Source organism: Acomys minous, assembly GCF_964271855.1.
Source record: "Acomys minous genome assembly, chromosome: 9".
Lineage (NCBI taxonomy): Eukaryota > Metazoa > Chordata > Mammalia > Rodentia > Muridae > Acomys > Acomys minous.
The window spans coordinates 44,252,646-44,265,107 of NC_140490.1; the positions used below are offsets into that span (position 1 = coordinate 44,252,646).

Sequence of the window (12,462 nt, forward strand, 5' to 3'; positions counted from 1 at the left end):
GGTTGCAGTCCACCAGGATCAGGAAGCCTTGAGCTCAGTATAAAATGGAAAACTCCCTTTGTCCACTTCTCTGCCTGGGGAGCCCAGGTCCCCACACCTGAGGAATGTCTCATGATCCTTAAGGAATTTACAAGTTCAACTTCCTTTCTCTGGGTAAGAACCCACCCAGCAAACATCTAGTAAAGGAGGCATTCCTTAGCCCTCCAGCCAATGGTCTATCTATACCCACCCTGGAAATTCCTACCCATTCCCCAAAGTTCTATATAACCCTTATTCACTCCAAATAAAAATCAATCTGCCTCCCAGAAGCAGGTCCCGGAAGTCTTCATGCCTACCCACACTCACTGGGCTTCCAAACTCCCTGTCAGTCACCCCTGCTCCCTTGTCCCTCATGGACACACATCGTCAGAGGATCCCCAGGAGCAGGGAGGGTCACACAACCATCTTTTATTACTGCTCTAGAACACAAGTCTAGTCCTGGTCCTGTGTTAAGATGGCTTCCTGTGCTAAAAAACACCTGGAAACATGGAGGCTTGGTCTTTTAAACCCAGTACTTGGGAGGCAGAGGCAGGAGGATCTGTGAGTTCAAGGGCAGCCTGGTCTGTTTAGCAAGTCTCAGTTTAGCAAGGGCTGTGCAGTGAAACACTGTCTCAAATAATACCAACTACATTCCACTACAAATAACTACTAACTACAGTCATGGGAAATACAGCATACAAAACCTGGGCCCAAATTCTCAATACAAATTAGCCACATGAAACCACAGGTGTTAAGACATCTGTGTCATCTGGATTACCACACGCCAGGAATGAACTATAGTGAACTTCAGCCTACACCTGATAAGGTTCTTAGGCCTTCTTGGAGTAAAGGTAACTTCCACCAACTTTTAGCTAGAATTCAAAGCCTAAATGGATGAGTAAATTCCTCTCCCTAAAGACTATTAACTCCTGAAAACGTCAACTCTTCTCCTGCTGTGTCCCTCCACTATTTGGACTTCTTTTCTTCCCTAAATATTCTCAGCCCTGGTGTAGCACAAATTCTCTTCCCAGATTTTTCTGGGTATATAAGTCCACCACTGTAAGCATTTGCACTTTCCCTATAAACTATCAGATTGTAAAGACACGCCTCTTATTATGTAAGTAAGTCCTACAGGACTCAAGGAAAGGACAATACTTTTTTTCTTTTTAAGATTTATTTCTCAGGACAGCCAAGGCTACACAGAGAAACCCTGTCTCAAAAAACTTAAAAAAAAAAAAAAAGATTTATTTCTATCTTACATTCATGGATGTTCTGCCTGTATGTATGCATATGTGCACTTTGTGCAAGCAATGCCCATGGAGGCCAGAAGAGGGCAATGGAGTCCCTGGACCTGGCAAATCTTTGTGAGCTGTCATGTGGGTGCTAGGTACTTGACAGGAGTCCATGACAGAGCAGCCATCTCTCCAGCTTTGACTTTAGACTATTTTAATTAGGCACCGAATAAGGACAACTTAAACTAGATTCAATATTAAGAGACGTCCGAGCAGACAAAACAGACACTAGTAACTGTGGCAAAGCTGGGACAGAGGGGAAGGGATAACACTGACTTGTCCAGCTGGGTTTCTGGAACTATACTGGGGTACTCCACAAGGCAACAGCCTAGAGAAAAGGCAGGTTTCCTCCCAGTCTCAGGAGCCGAGGCTTTAAAATCTCTCTGCCAGGTGTTTGGCCAGTACTGCAGAGGTGAGGTGAACTCAGAGGGGAAGGCCCTGGCTCCCAACCATGCAATTCCTGAACAGTGTTTTTCACAACCCCAGGATTCCAAGCAGAACAAAGCAGCTAGGAAAAACAGCATCTTACAGCTTCTCATTTAGGAAGAGGGAAAGAATACACATTTAGCTGAAAATATGTGTTCTTAAATGTCTTTATCAAACTGAGGTTCTGCTAATAAGCATGCAGACATCATTCCAACCTCCAATACCACAATAGGTCTCTGCTACCTAAACTGTGCTCTCCCTGCCTTGGCCACCCATTAGTGGTGGGATTACAGGTGTGTGCCATGCCGGCTCCCTTCATGTTATTCCCAACATACTAGAAAAAAATGTTGCAAATAACAATACAGAGCCGGGCATGGTGGCGCACGCCTTTAATCCCAGCACTCGGGAGGCAGAGGCAGGTGGATCGCTGTGAGTTGGAGGCCAGCCTGGTCTACAAAGGGAGTCCAGGACAGCCAAGGCTACAGAGAGAAACCTTGTCTCGAAAAAACAAAAAACAAAACAAAAAATAATAATAATTAACAATACAGATAGTCCAGGTGTAACTGTATTAGCTACCCTGAAGATCAAACTCTACAAAAAAGTTCTTCCAGAAGACTAAATCTTATCAAATGGTAAGGGTGAAACTTTGGACTACCCACAAAACAAAACGGTACAGACAGACCACATCAATCCCACACCACCACGCTCTAATAATAGGAGGCACTACTACCTAAGATAAGGCATAAGGACAGAGTAAAAAAAAAAACCCAAAAAGTTAGAAGCCATGGGCTTGTGCGCTCAGTCCTGCACGAGGCTCCATATCAAAATGGAGTCACTCCTACTGAAGTTAGCCAAACTGAAACTGAGTTGTTATCTGACCTTCTGAAAAATCAGAAAAGACAACAACCCAATTTCCCCAGCACACCATTTCAATCCACAGGAAAATGATGTTCCCTCAGTTTGAATCCTTGGCAAACACTAGCCTAAGTGATCTGATGTGGACCTAGATGTTTCTCTACTGAGTTCTCCCAGTTTCCACTTTGCAAGGGAAGTAACTTTTTAAAATCCACCAATCCCTTTCATCCTTTGTTTTCAGTCCTTTTCTGTCCCATAAAAGGATGTACCAAGCTCACTTATGGCAGTGTTTTTCAGAATTCCCAAAATAAAAATGTGAATTGTGACCCTAAAGAGGGCTCTCATCCCTCAGAAGGACAGAGAATGGCAGGAACTCAAGCAGGCAGCTTCCCCAACTGTTACTGGCACTCTGTACTGAAGTCTGCTTTGGAGTTGGCTTTAAAGGCACTATCTAAACTGCCCTATCCAACGACTGGGGGTTGGGGGGGAGGGGCGGGGTGTGAACCACATGAAAGAAATGTCCTCATTACCTGAAACAATCAACTCTACTTAAGGAATGTTCACGTAGTAGTTCCTTTGTTGCACTGGGAAGCAAAAACCTGAAGTCTTGAGTAGAGGAAGTGCTCTCCCGCTGAGCTTTATCTCCAGCCTCCTGCATACTCTCTGGGACAGGATCTAAGTTAAACTACCCAAGCTGGCCTTAAATTTCCAACACCCCAACAACTGGGGTTATACGCCTTTTACTGAGCCTGGTGATAGTACTGTAATTAATCTAGGGGTGACCAAGTACAGACTAGATGTAGAATGCAGGACGGCAACCTCACCCTACTCTATGCAAGAGACTAGCAGCATCACATCTTGGCTATCCCAGAGAGGCTTACAACCACACTCCTTTACACACTAGAAGTGGAATTTACTAGAGAAATCAGTGAAAACTACTTTTAAAAAACCTTAAGCACAGGCTCAGCGGTTAAGAGCACTGTTCTTCCAAAGGACCCAGCTTTGATTCCCAGCACCCAAACGGCACACACATCTTTCTAACTCCAGTCCTGGGAGTTCAGAGCCCTCTTCTGGACTCCTTGGGCACGAGGAACACACCCAAATATTCAGACAAAACGTCCATACACATACATTTAAAAAATCCTAAGGATAACAAGATGGCCCCTCACGGGCCTGCACTGTAGGCTGAAACAAAATACCTAGATCAAGGCCAGACTAGAGTACAAGAGACTATCCAAATTAATTTAGACGAAGCCCCTTTTGCTTGATTAATTTGATTAGTTTCATAAGCATTTCTGTAGTTTTAAGCTAATTCCATTTTAGTGTTTGTAAGAAACACTACACTTTTTTTTATAAACATGTCAGGCAACGCTGATAAACAATTATCAAATCTGGTCATGAAGATCCTATAAATCAGTCATCAAATTTTTCGCGTTTGCCCATTATCTAATACTGAAGGGGTGAAAAGGAAGGCTTAAAGACGCGCCTCCTCTCCTCTAGCCAAAATTTCACCACCTAAAAGTGTGCTCAGGATGTGTAGGTAAAAACATCTAAGATCCGGTTTCATTTTCACTGCCTAACAAAAGCTATGCAGAAAGCAATTACTCTCCATCAATCCTATCAGGCTGCAGTTTCTTCCAGAAAATTCCAAGGAAAGTTACTGAGGTATTCGCATTTCGGTATGGATACCATCTTCCGCACAAGTCACACTGAAACCCTTTACAATACTTAAACGTACCTTGTTGGGGTTTTCGATATACACGATAAATAAACAAACCTTTGAACCAGGAGTAAGACTTCACACACAGAAAAAAAAAAAACCCTTACAAAACTGAGACCCAATCCACAGATTATCAAAACCAAATCAATAGAAAAGCAATTGCGTAAACAAACTTTGAGATGCGCATGCAACGACGTGGATGACTGAAGCCATTTCTCAACCCGACACCCCCCTCCTCCCGGAAAGGCCCACAACGCACCATCCGTGCAGAAAGCCGCCGGGGACCGCGACCCCCGGCGCTGCGCAGTAACCGCACAGCTCATGTATTCCGGCGTATTCCGGCGCATTCCGGGAGGCAAACCCAAGGTCACGCAGGCCCGCACCCCTGAGCCCCCGAGTCAGGGCGTCACCAGGGTGACCCGCCGCGGGGGTCCCACCACGCCCCTCCCCCGCCCGGTTACGCAATGCCCCCGCCCCCGCCCCCCGCCCGGCACCGAACAAAGCGCGCGGGAAGCGGCCGCCAGGCTGGGGCAGGGACCCCGCCAGCGCCATGTTGGCGGGGGCGGCGGGGACCGGGCGGGGGCGACGAACAAAGGAACTCACGCACACCCTGGCCCTAGCCCGCCGCGCCCCGGCCCCACCGAGCCCGGCCGGCAGGGGGCGCTGAGGGGCGCCGCCCGCGGACAATGCGCCCGGGGCCCGCGGGCTGTGCTCACCTGGGTCGGCACGCCGCGAGGCCCACTCGCATTCCCCTCACAGTACTGCACCCGGCCTCAAGTACGTCTCACCTGTGGGCCACCGAGGCTGCCCGCGGGGCCGCCGTGGCTCGCTCGTGCTCCCCGCCGGCCCAGCCCGAGCCAGACGGCGCCTCCCCACCCCCGCTCCTCGCCGCGGCCGCCGCCCGCCCCCCAGCCGCCACGGCGCACGCGCACTGCGCCCGCCGAACTGCGACGGCCGCGCCGCCCCGGCGCCCGGCGCCGCCGGACGCACTGCGCAGGCGCAAGTAGGAGGCGGAGCCTTGCGGCGAGGGCGTGGCCTGGCGCTGCTCACCTGGAGGGTGGGGCGCGCTCCCTTGGCCTCCAGGTACGCGCTAGGAAGCCGAGGGCGGGGCTCAGACCCCAGCTCTCTCAGGAGCCGAGCATGGTTCAGAAAACGAACCTAGAGTAGCGGGCGCTGGCTTTTACTCTTGCACGAGAGGACGGCTTTCAGGAACTGTGCTGCCTCTTTGTCCTGGGACATTACATCTGCTGTCTCTCGGCCTGGCTAGCTGCATGGGGATGGGTCACGTGACCTTGCGCAGCGCAGGTGCGCTCTCGACTGCGGAGCAGCAGCTTTGGAGCTGCAGGATGCGAGCCCTTTAAAAATATGCATGGGCTCACCAAGCTACCTTGAAGACACACCGCCTTGCTGCACGCCGCACTGCGCAGAGGCCGGGGAGCTTGACTCAGCTGCAAAACCTAACCCCTCCTGTGAACACCTGCTCCGAGCACCTGCTGCAGGCACCTGGCCGGGCCTAGCTGCAGCCGCTGTCCTAGAACTCACCCCGAGCTCCTCGCGAGGCTGCAAGCCAGGAGGACATCCCACGATCGCACGTCAATCCGTGCGACTTCGGTTCCAGCTAAGACGCTTTTTGAGGATTTGCTCGGCTGTGTGCAAGGAGAGGGAGAAAGGAAACGTGCCGAATGGTTTGATGTGAGGGAAGTCGAGTGCAGGACCTGAAGGTTCTTCTGGGTATGCATCCAGTCTGGCGCGCTCCTGTCTCCTTCCCTCCTTTAGCCCAGTGTCCGGATCCAGGCAGTCACCGACCTGGTTCCTCGAGTGCTGTAGCACTGCCGCATTGTAATAAGCCTTCTGCCAGAGTGTTGTCAGGTCGAATTACGGGGAGACGTTATTGGAAAGCCCTTTGCGCACTCCAAACCTGCAGCGTGCGGTTGTTAGTTCACTGTGCTCTTTGGGATTTCACTGGCACCTTTCCCCCGCCCCCCAAAATAAGATTGATATGTGCCTGCTCAAATTAAAGTGCTTGTCTCAGATGACATCCTTGGCAGAAGCAACATAGTTAAAGAACGACGAGAGGACTAATTTCAGCAGCGACACAGGCAGCCTCGAGAGCATTGTGAGATGATTAGCTTTTGTTGTTGTGTTTGATGTTTGATAGCAGAGACTGACAGGAACAAGGAAGGGTGTGATGGGAAGCAGGCTGGAACACTTCCGTTTCCTTGATGAAACGCCTGGGTTTCTCCGCTGTTCTCTGGAGGAACAGAACTTACAGAATGAATATATACATATGGAGAGGGGTTTTATTAAAATAGCTTCCAGGCTGTGGTCCAGCTAGTACAGCAATGGCTGTCTCTACCAACAGCGGGTCCAAGAATCCAGCAGCTGTTGAGTCCACGAGGCTGGATGTCTCAGCTGGTCTTCAGTTCAGGCTGAAATCCCAAAGAAGTAGGCTCTGATGCCAGTGAAGGGATGGGCTTGCCGGTGAGAGCGAGAACGAGCAGGCAAAAAGCAAGAGCTGCCTTCTGTGTCCTTTAAATAAGCTGCCAGCAGGTGTGTCCCAGACTAAAGGTGGATCTTCCTACCTCAAAAGGTCCGGATTAAAGGTGTAGCTTCTCACCTCAAAATTTCAAGATCAAATTATTTAAGTAAAAATCCTTCACTGATGTGCCAGCCATTGGGGGGGGGGAGGGGATGGCTTCATCCCGATGTAGTCAAGTTGATAATCACGAATAGCCTTCTCTTCTGCCTAGCGGTTATTGACATTTGGGACCTGGTAACTGGGGGAAGAGAGTGTTGGGTTGTTTTGGTTTGATTTGGCCTCAACCCTGGCTTCTGCCTGCCTGAGGCCACTAGCAGACACTACTGACCAACCAAACCCTCCAAGCTTACCTTCCTGCCCACCCTTTCCCAAACCCTGGTTTAAATTTCCCTCTACTGATAGTCTTCAGCAACCTGTCAAAAATATAAGGGCTATCCATATTCCAGAGCTAGAAACACCTAAATTGGTTTTGGAGACGGTGTTGGTTGGTTGGTTGGCTGGCCAGAACTTTTTATTTAGCCAAAGACGATCTTGAACTCCTTCCTTGTTGGCTCTGTTTATTAACAATTAAACTTTATTATACAACCCAACTATCATATACAAGAAGGAAAAAAAGGTTAAAGAGACAGAATAGTAAACCTTCTGGAATCCGTTCCACAGGACGGGTCCTTAGGTGTCTCTGTCCCGAGAGCTGGTCTGGTCCCTTCCTCTCTCCGCGTGCCCTGCTCACCTTCACCTGTTGTTTTTCTTTTCCCCACCTTCCCAGTCACAAGCAAAGGGCGGTCTTCTTCTCCCTTCGAGGGTCAATTAGGAAAACAATAGCCACGGTGGGGTTCCCAGGTCGGCTTCCTGAATTTCAAGCCCAGGAATGTTCCAAACAGTCTGTCACAAGGTATTCATGGCTTGCCCCAAGGGTAAAGCCTGCTAAGACTGCTTCCACCTGTGACAAAGCTTAATCTTTCCCACACTTCCTCAACCACCTGCCTCCCCGGCCCAAGAGCTGGGGCCACAGCCAGCTCAAATTAGACTTTTGCTGGGTGGTGGTAGTGCATGCTTTTAATCTCAACACCAGGGAGCTGGAGGCAGAGACAGGCAAATCTCTGAGTTCGAGCCCAGTCTGGTCTACATAGAGAGTTCCAGGACAGACATAAAGAGACCCTCTCTCAGTGGGGAAAAAATAAGTTTTTCAGACTTGGTAGTAAGCATTTTCACCCATCATCTGCCAGCTTCAAAACATTTCCATGGAAATAAAGCCAGCGCAGCAGATAGTGAATCCAAGTAATAGGCTTGTTAATTGTCGCCGTATAGGCTTTTCCAACTTTTTTGAATAACTGAAAATAGGATCAAAGTTATTCTATGACCATTTAGTAACCTTAGCCAGAGGGCCTACTTATAATTTTCCTCCTACCACAAGCTGATTGTGCTAGCTAGTTTTATGTCAACTTGACACAAGCTAAAGTCATCTGAGAAGAGGGAACCTCAATTAAGAAAATGCTTTTGTAAAAACCAAGCTGTAAGCAAGCCTGTAAGACATTTTTTTAGTTAGTTATTGGAGGGAGAGGGCCTAGCCCATTGTGGATGGTGTCATCCCTGGCCTGATGGTTCTGGGTTCTATAAGAAAGCAGGCTGAGTAAGCCAGTAAGCAGCACTCCTCCATGGGCTCTGCATCAGCTCCTGCTTCCAAGTTCCTGCCCTGTTTGAGTTCCTGTCCTGGATTCCTTCACTGATGGGCTGTGATATGGAAGTGTTGTAGAGACCTGCTTCAACCTTTAACATAGCATATTTGTAACCATTTTGTTTTTTAGTCTCCATCTTGGTTATAAGATGAAATTAAGTTCAAGTTCTCAAGCCCTGCCTTCCAATGAATGTCTCTATGTTTTTATTTTTCACACTTTGTATACTTTGTTACCTGAATAAAGTCCTGTTACCTGTAAAGTCCCCCAACTATAGAACCAATCAAATTAAAGGTCAGTTGGAAACACTTTGTCTAGCCAGTCAAAATATGTAATGTTCTTCCTATGTGTGGATCCCTGATTGTGACTTTGTTATCTGGTTTTTGCCTGATTGCAGTTTTGGTGGTTATTGCTTTGTTACTTGGTTACAGTTTCTTGTTTTTGTTTTTATTTTTAATTAAAAAAAAAAAACCTGCCTTAGAAGCAGACCAACGCCACAGTCCGATTCCCAAATTCAGGCTATGGCCCTGACCAGTCAGTTTTTGTTTAGCATTCAAATAAACTTCCATCAATCTGAGTCTGGTGTTCAAGTGGACAGGGCGTGGCTACTCTTGAACCCTAACAGTGTAAGCCGAACAAACCCTTCCCTCCCCAAGCTGCTTTTGTTCATAGTGTTTCATCACAGCAATAGAAATTCTAGGACACTTTGAGTAAACACAAATGCAAACATGGAAGGTCTCGGTCAACACCAGACCGAGGTCTGTTTTATTTCTGTTCCTGTACTCCTTGGGGAAGTTTCCTGCTCAGGAGGGATACACTGGTGATACAGAAATAAGAGAAGAACCTGCTATCTAAGACATGAGGAGGTTAGCCCTAAATTAGACTATAGTGTGTTCACCCATTGGTATCAATAAAATGTTTGAAGCATACCATTGTGTCCTTATCAAATTGGGCCTTATTAGTGTACAATTTATTCAGCACAAACAAAAGAGTTTAAAATCCAGTATATGTGCCAAACACAGGAGTAACTCAACTGAAGCTCCGTGTTGGTGTTGTGGTTGAGTATTGCCCAAAGGTTTATTCGGTGGAAGCTTGTCTCTCTTTTGGTGCTGTTAAAAACAGTGGGAGCTAGGAGTGATGTCACACGCCTTTAATCCCAGTACTTAGGCAGAGGTGGGTGGATTGCAGTGAGTTCAAGGCCAGCCTGGTCTACAAAGGGAGTCTAGGATAGCCATGGCTACACAGAGAAACCTTATCTCAAAAAACCAAAAAGAAAGAAAAGAAAAGAAAAAGGAATGGAGGGCATTTCAAGGCCTCGCCAGAAGGTATCGGGTTGCTGGAGCCAGTGAGTTTGCTCCAGCAGGAAGGGTACTTACACCCAAGCTTGACAACTTGAATTTGATCTGGAACACATAAGGTGAAAAGAGAAAACCAATTTCTGAGGGTTGTCATCTGAGCATCACAGGTTGCCACACACACCGACACACGTAAAATGACATTTTTAAGTGTTACATATTTAAATCTAATAAACTCTAGCTTTGATTCATCCCTGGCTCTTCCTGGAACGCTTTTTGCAGTGAAGTCAAGGATCCTTCTTTACATCCCTGAGGGCCTCTTAAGGGTAAGTGAGCTCCTTGGGGGGCTAACAAAGATTCTCATGGTTAAATGTTGACCTCCAGTAGAGCTGCTGGCACCAGCAACTATAGATTTACTGATTTGCTGGCCAGGCTCCTCTTGACAGAGAGTGTTGAAGTGACAGTGGTCTCACAAGGACAGAGGCAGTTTCGTTGGTCTGCATAGGTACTAGAGATAGAATTCTTAGAGCCACAATCAATACATTCTTGTTAAACCAGGATTGGCCCACGCCTACCTCTATGTTGAAGATAAATAAAAGTTTGACCTAAAGCAGCCACCAAAATGGTCAACTGCACCCTAGCTTGATGTGTGAGCAAGGTGTAACCTAACATGAGTATGCTCCTGTTTACAAGTGACTCTCAGCCACGCCCCAGCTGAGCTTCAGCTGAATGCAGACTTTCTAACTGAACACACCAAGCTCTAGAAGGCAGATGTGGACTCGGAGTCACTAAACGTATTTTCCCTATGGCAGTTGCTTTTCTCTAGCCTCAAGCATAACCTAAGTATATGGTAGGGCCAAGCATGCTTGGTTCAGAATGGTACTTGGTTCTAGACCCTGGACTGTCTGTCTTGCTCATGGACTGTTTACTTGATTGCTTTCTCTGGTGCAGAATCTCACAGCCTTAAGGCTGTACCTCCAACTCATTGCGTAGCCAGGGAGGATCTTGAATTTCAGATATTACTGCTTCTGCCCGCAGTGTTGAGATGACAGGAATACAGCACTACACCCAGTTGATTCACTATTGGGGACAGAACCCAGGACTTCATGAGTGCTAGGCAGTGTCTCTGTCAGCTGAGCTGTCTCCAGCCCCAAAGCATTTTAAACATAACAACTCAGGGATTCTCCAACACTCATTACAAGAGCGGCGACATGGGGTCTATGGAGGTAACTGGGTCTTAGGCCACCATAGCCTGTGTAGGTGATGAAAAAGGTCAAAAGGTCACAGAGGAGAAAAGGCAGGATCAGACACAGCTGAGCATAGCCAACGAGCTTGTCTAGCAGGATCCTCTCCAGGTGCCGGGTCACACTTGGCGTCATAGGAGGCTGGAGGAGGAAGTTTGGGTATGTGCCCCAGGCCTTCAGATGGCTAAAGTTAAAGCTTTAAATTACTGTGCTAAGGAGACTGATAAAACAAAAAATGCCTCCAAACTGTAAGTCCCCACTTGCCCAAGGACAGCTAACTTCCTGGAATGCTGGGGCTATTGTTGATGATGTAAGATAACAAGCCCTACGTGTTTGCTTCTGTGAAGAAGCTTGGTTGCCTCAGCTGTACAGGATGTGCTTGGTCACGTTTGGGTGGGATGTACATCAGGATGTGTGCTTGCCTCTGATTGGATGAAGGTGGGACGTACATAGCCTTGTGGGTTTTGCCTTTATAAGCCTCTGACTAATGTAGTTTGGTGCCATACTTACTCTGGAAATCCCAGGTACAAACCTGACCAGTGTCCATCATCCTGGCCAGTATTAATTATGTAAATCTTGCTTCAACTTTGGCTCAAAAACTGTGGTAGCAGTGTTGGTGTCACCGGTGGAATTAACAGTCCCTGTTAGGCGAGTCTCCCAGGTCTTTTCCAGTATGAAACTGCTTCTGTCCTCCAAAGTGTCTCCACTGTCCAGATCAAAGCTTTGCTGAAGGAAGGGGTTAACCCTGGATTTCCCCTGAAGATATCTTACTTTCCTGTAGCTGTGATAAAGTACCCCAGCAAAAGCAATTTAAGAAAGGACTTATTTTGGCTCACAGTTTGTGGCGCAGATGGGGAAGTCAGAGTGGAAGGAACGCCAAGCTTCTAGTCACAGTCAGGAATAAAGAGCAATGAATTTATGCTGTTGCTCAGCACCATTTCTCCACGTTTAAAGCCTAAGATCCCACCAAGAACTGGGACCACCCACAGAGGGCGGATCTTCTCACCTCATTAAGACAATGCCCCAGTGGGCATTCGCAGAGTCCCATCCCTCAGAAGACCCTAGAGTCTGTCGGTTGACAATTGCACTAACCAGCCCTGATCTTGAATATCACTGAGAAGAGGGTGCACATGAGCCAGAAGGCCCTCTTCAGGTAGGCTGGCTGACACTAGTTTGGGTCAAAGATGGCTGCCAGGGTGACCTCATACAACTTCTAACTTCATTATAACCCCATCCGCATGCAGACAACATACCTCCAGAGCCACAGTAGTCAACAATTGCCATGACAACAAGGAAGGAACTATAAGGAGACAAAAGAAGAGGCTCAGAACGCCAGAAAAATCTTCACCCATTTCCAGAAAAGATGCAGATACCCCTCCTTTACTCGCCTATCATCTCAA

The 12,462-nt window shown here is 47.8% G+C and overlaps 1 protein-coding gene across 1 annotated transcript in view; it reads right to left on the reverse strand.

Moving 5' to 3' along the window:
* The window catches only part of SPIN1 (spindlin 1), a 51,278-nt gene extending 46,070 nt beyond the window's left edge, over positions 1-5,208 (reverse strand). The window contains 1 exon segment of the mRNA XM_084796081.1: positions 5,028-5,208. The gene's annotated coding sequence lies outside the window, so the exon portion shown is untranslated.
* Between the last annotated feature and the right edge of the window lie 7,254 nt (positions 5,209-12,462).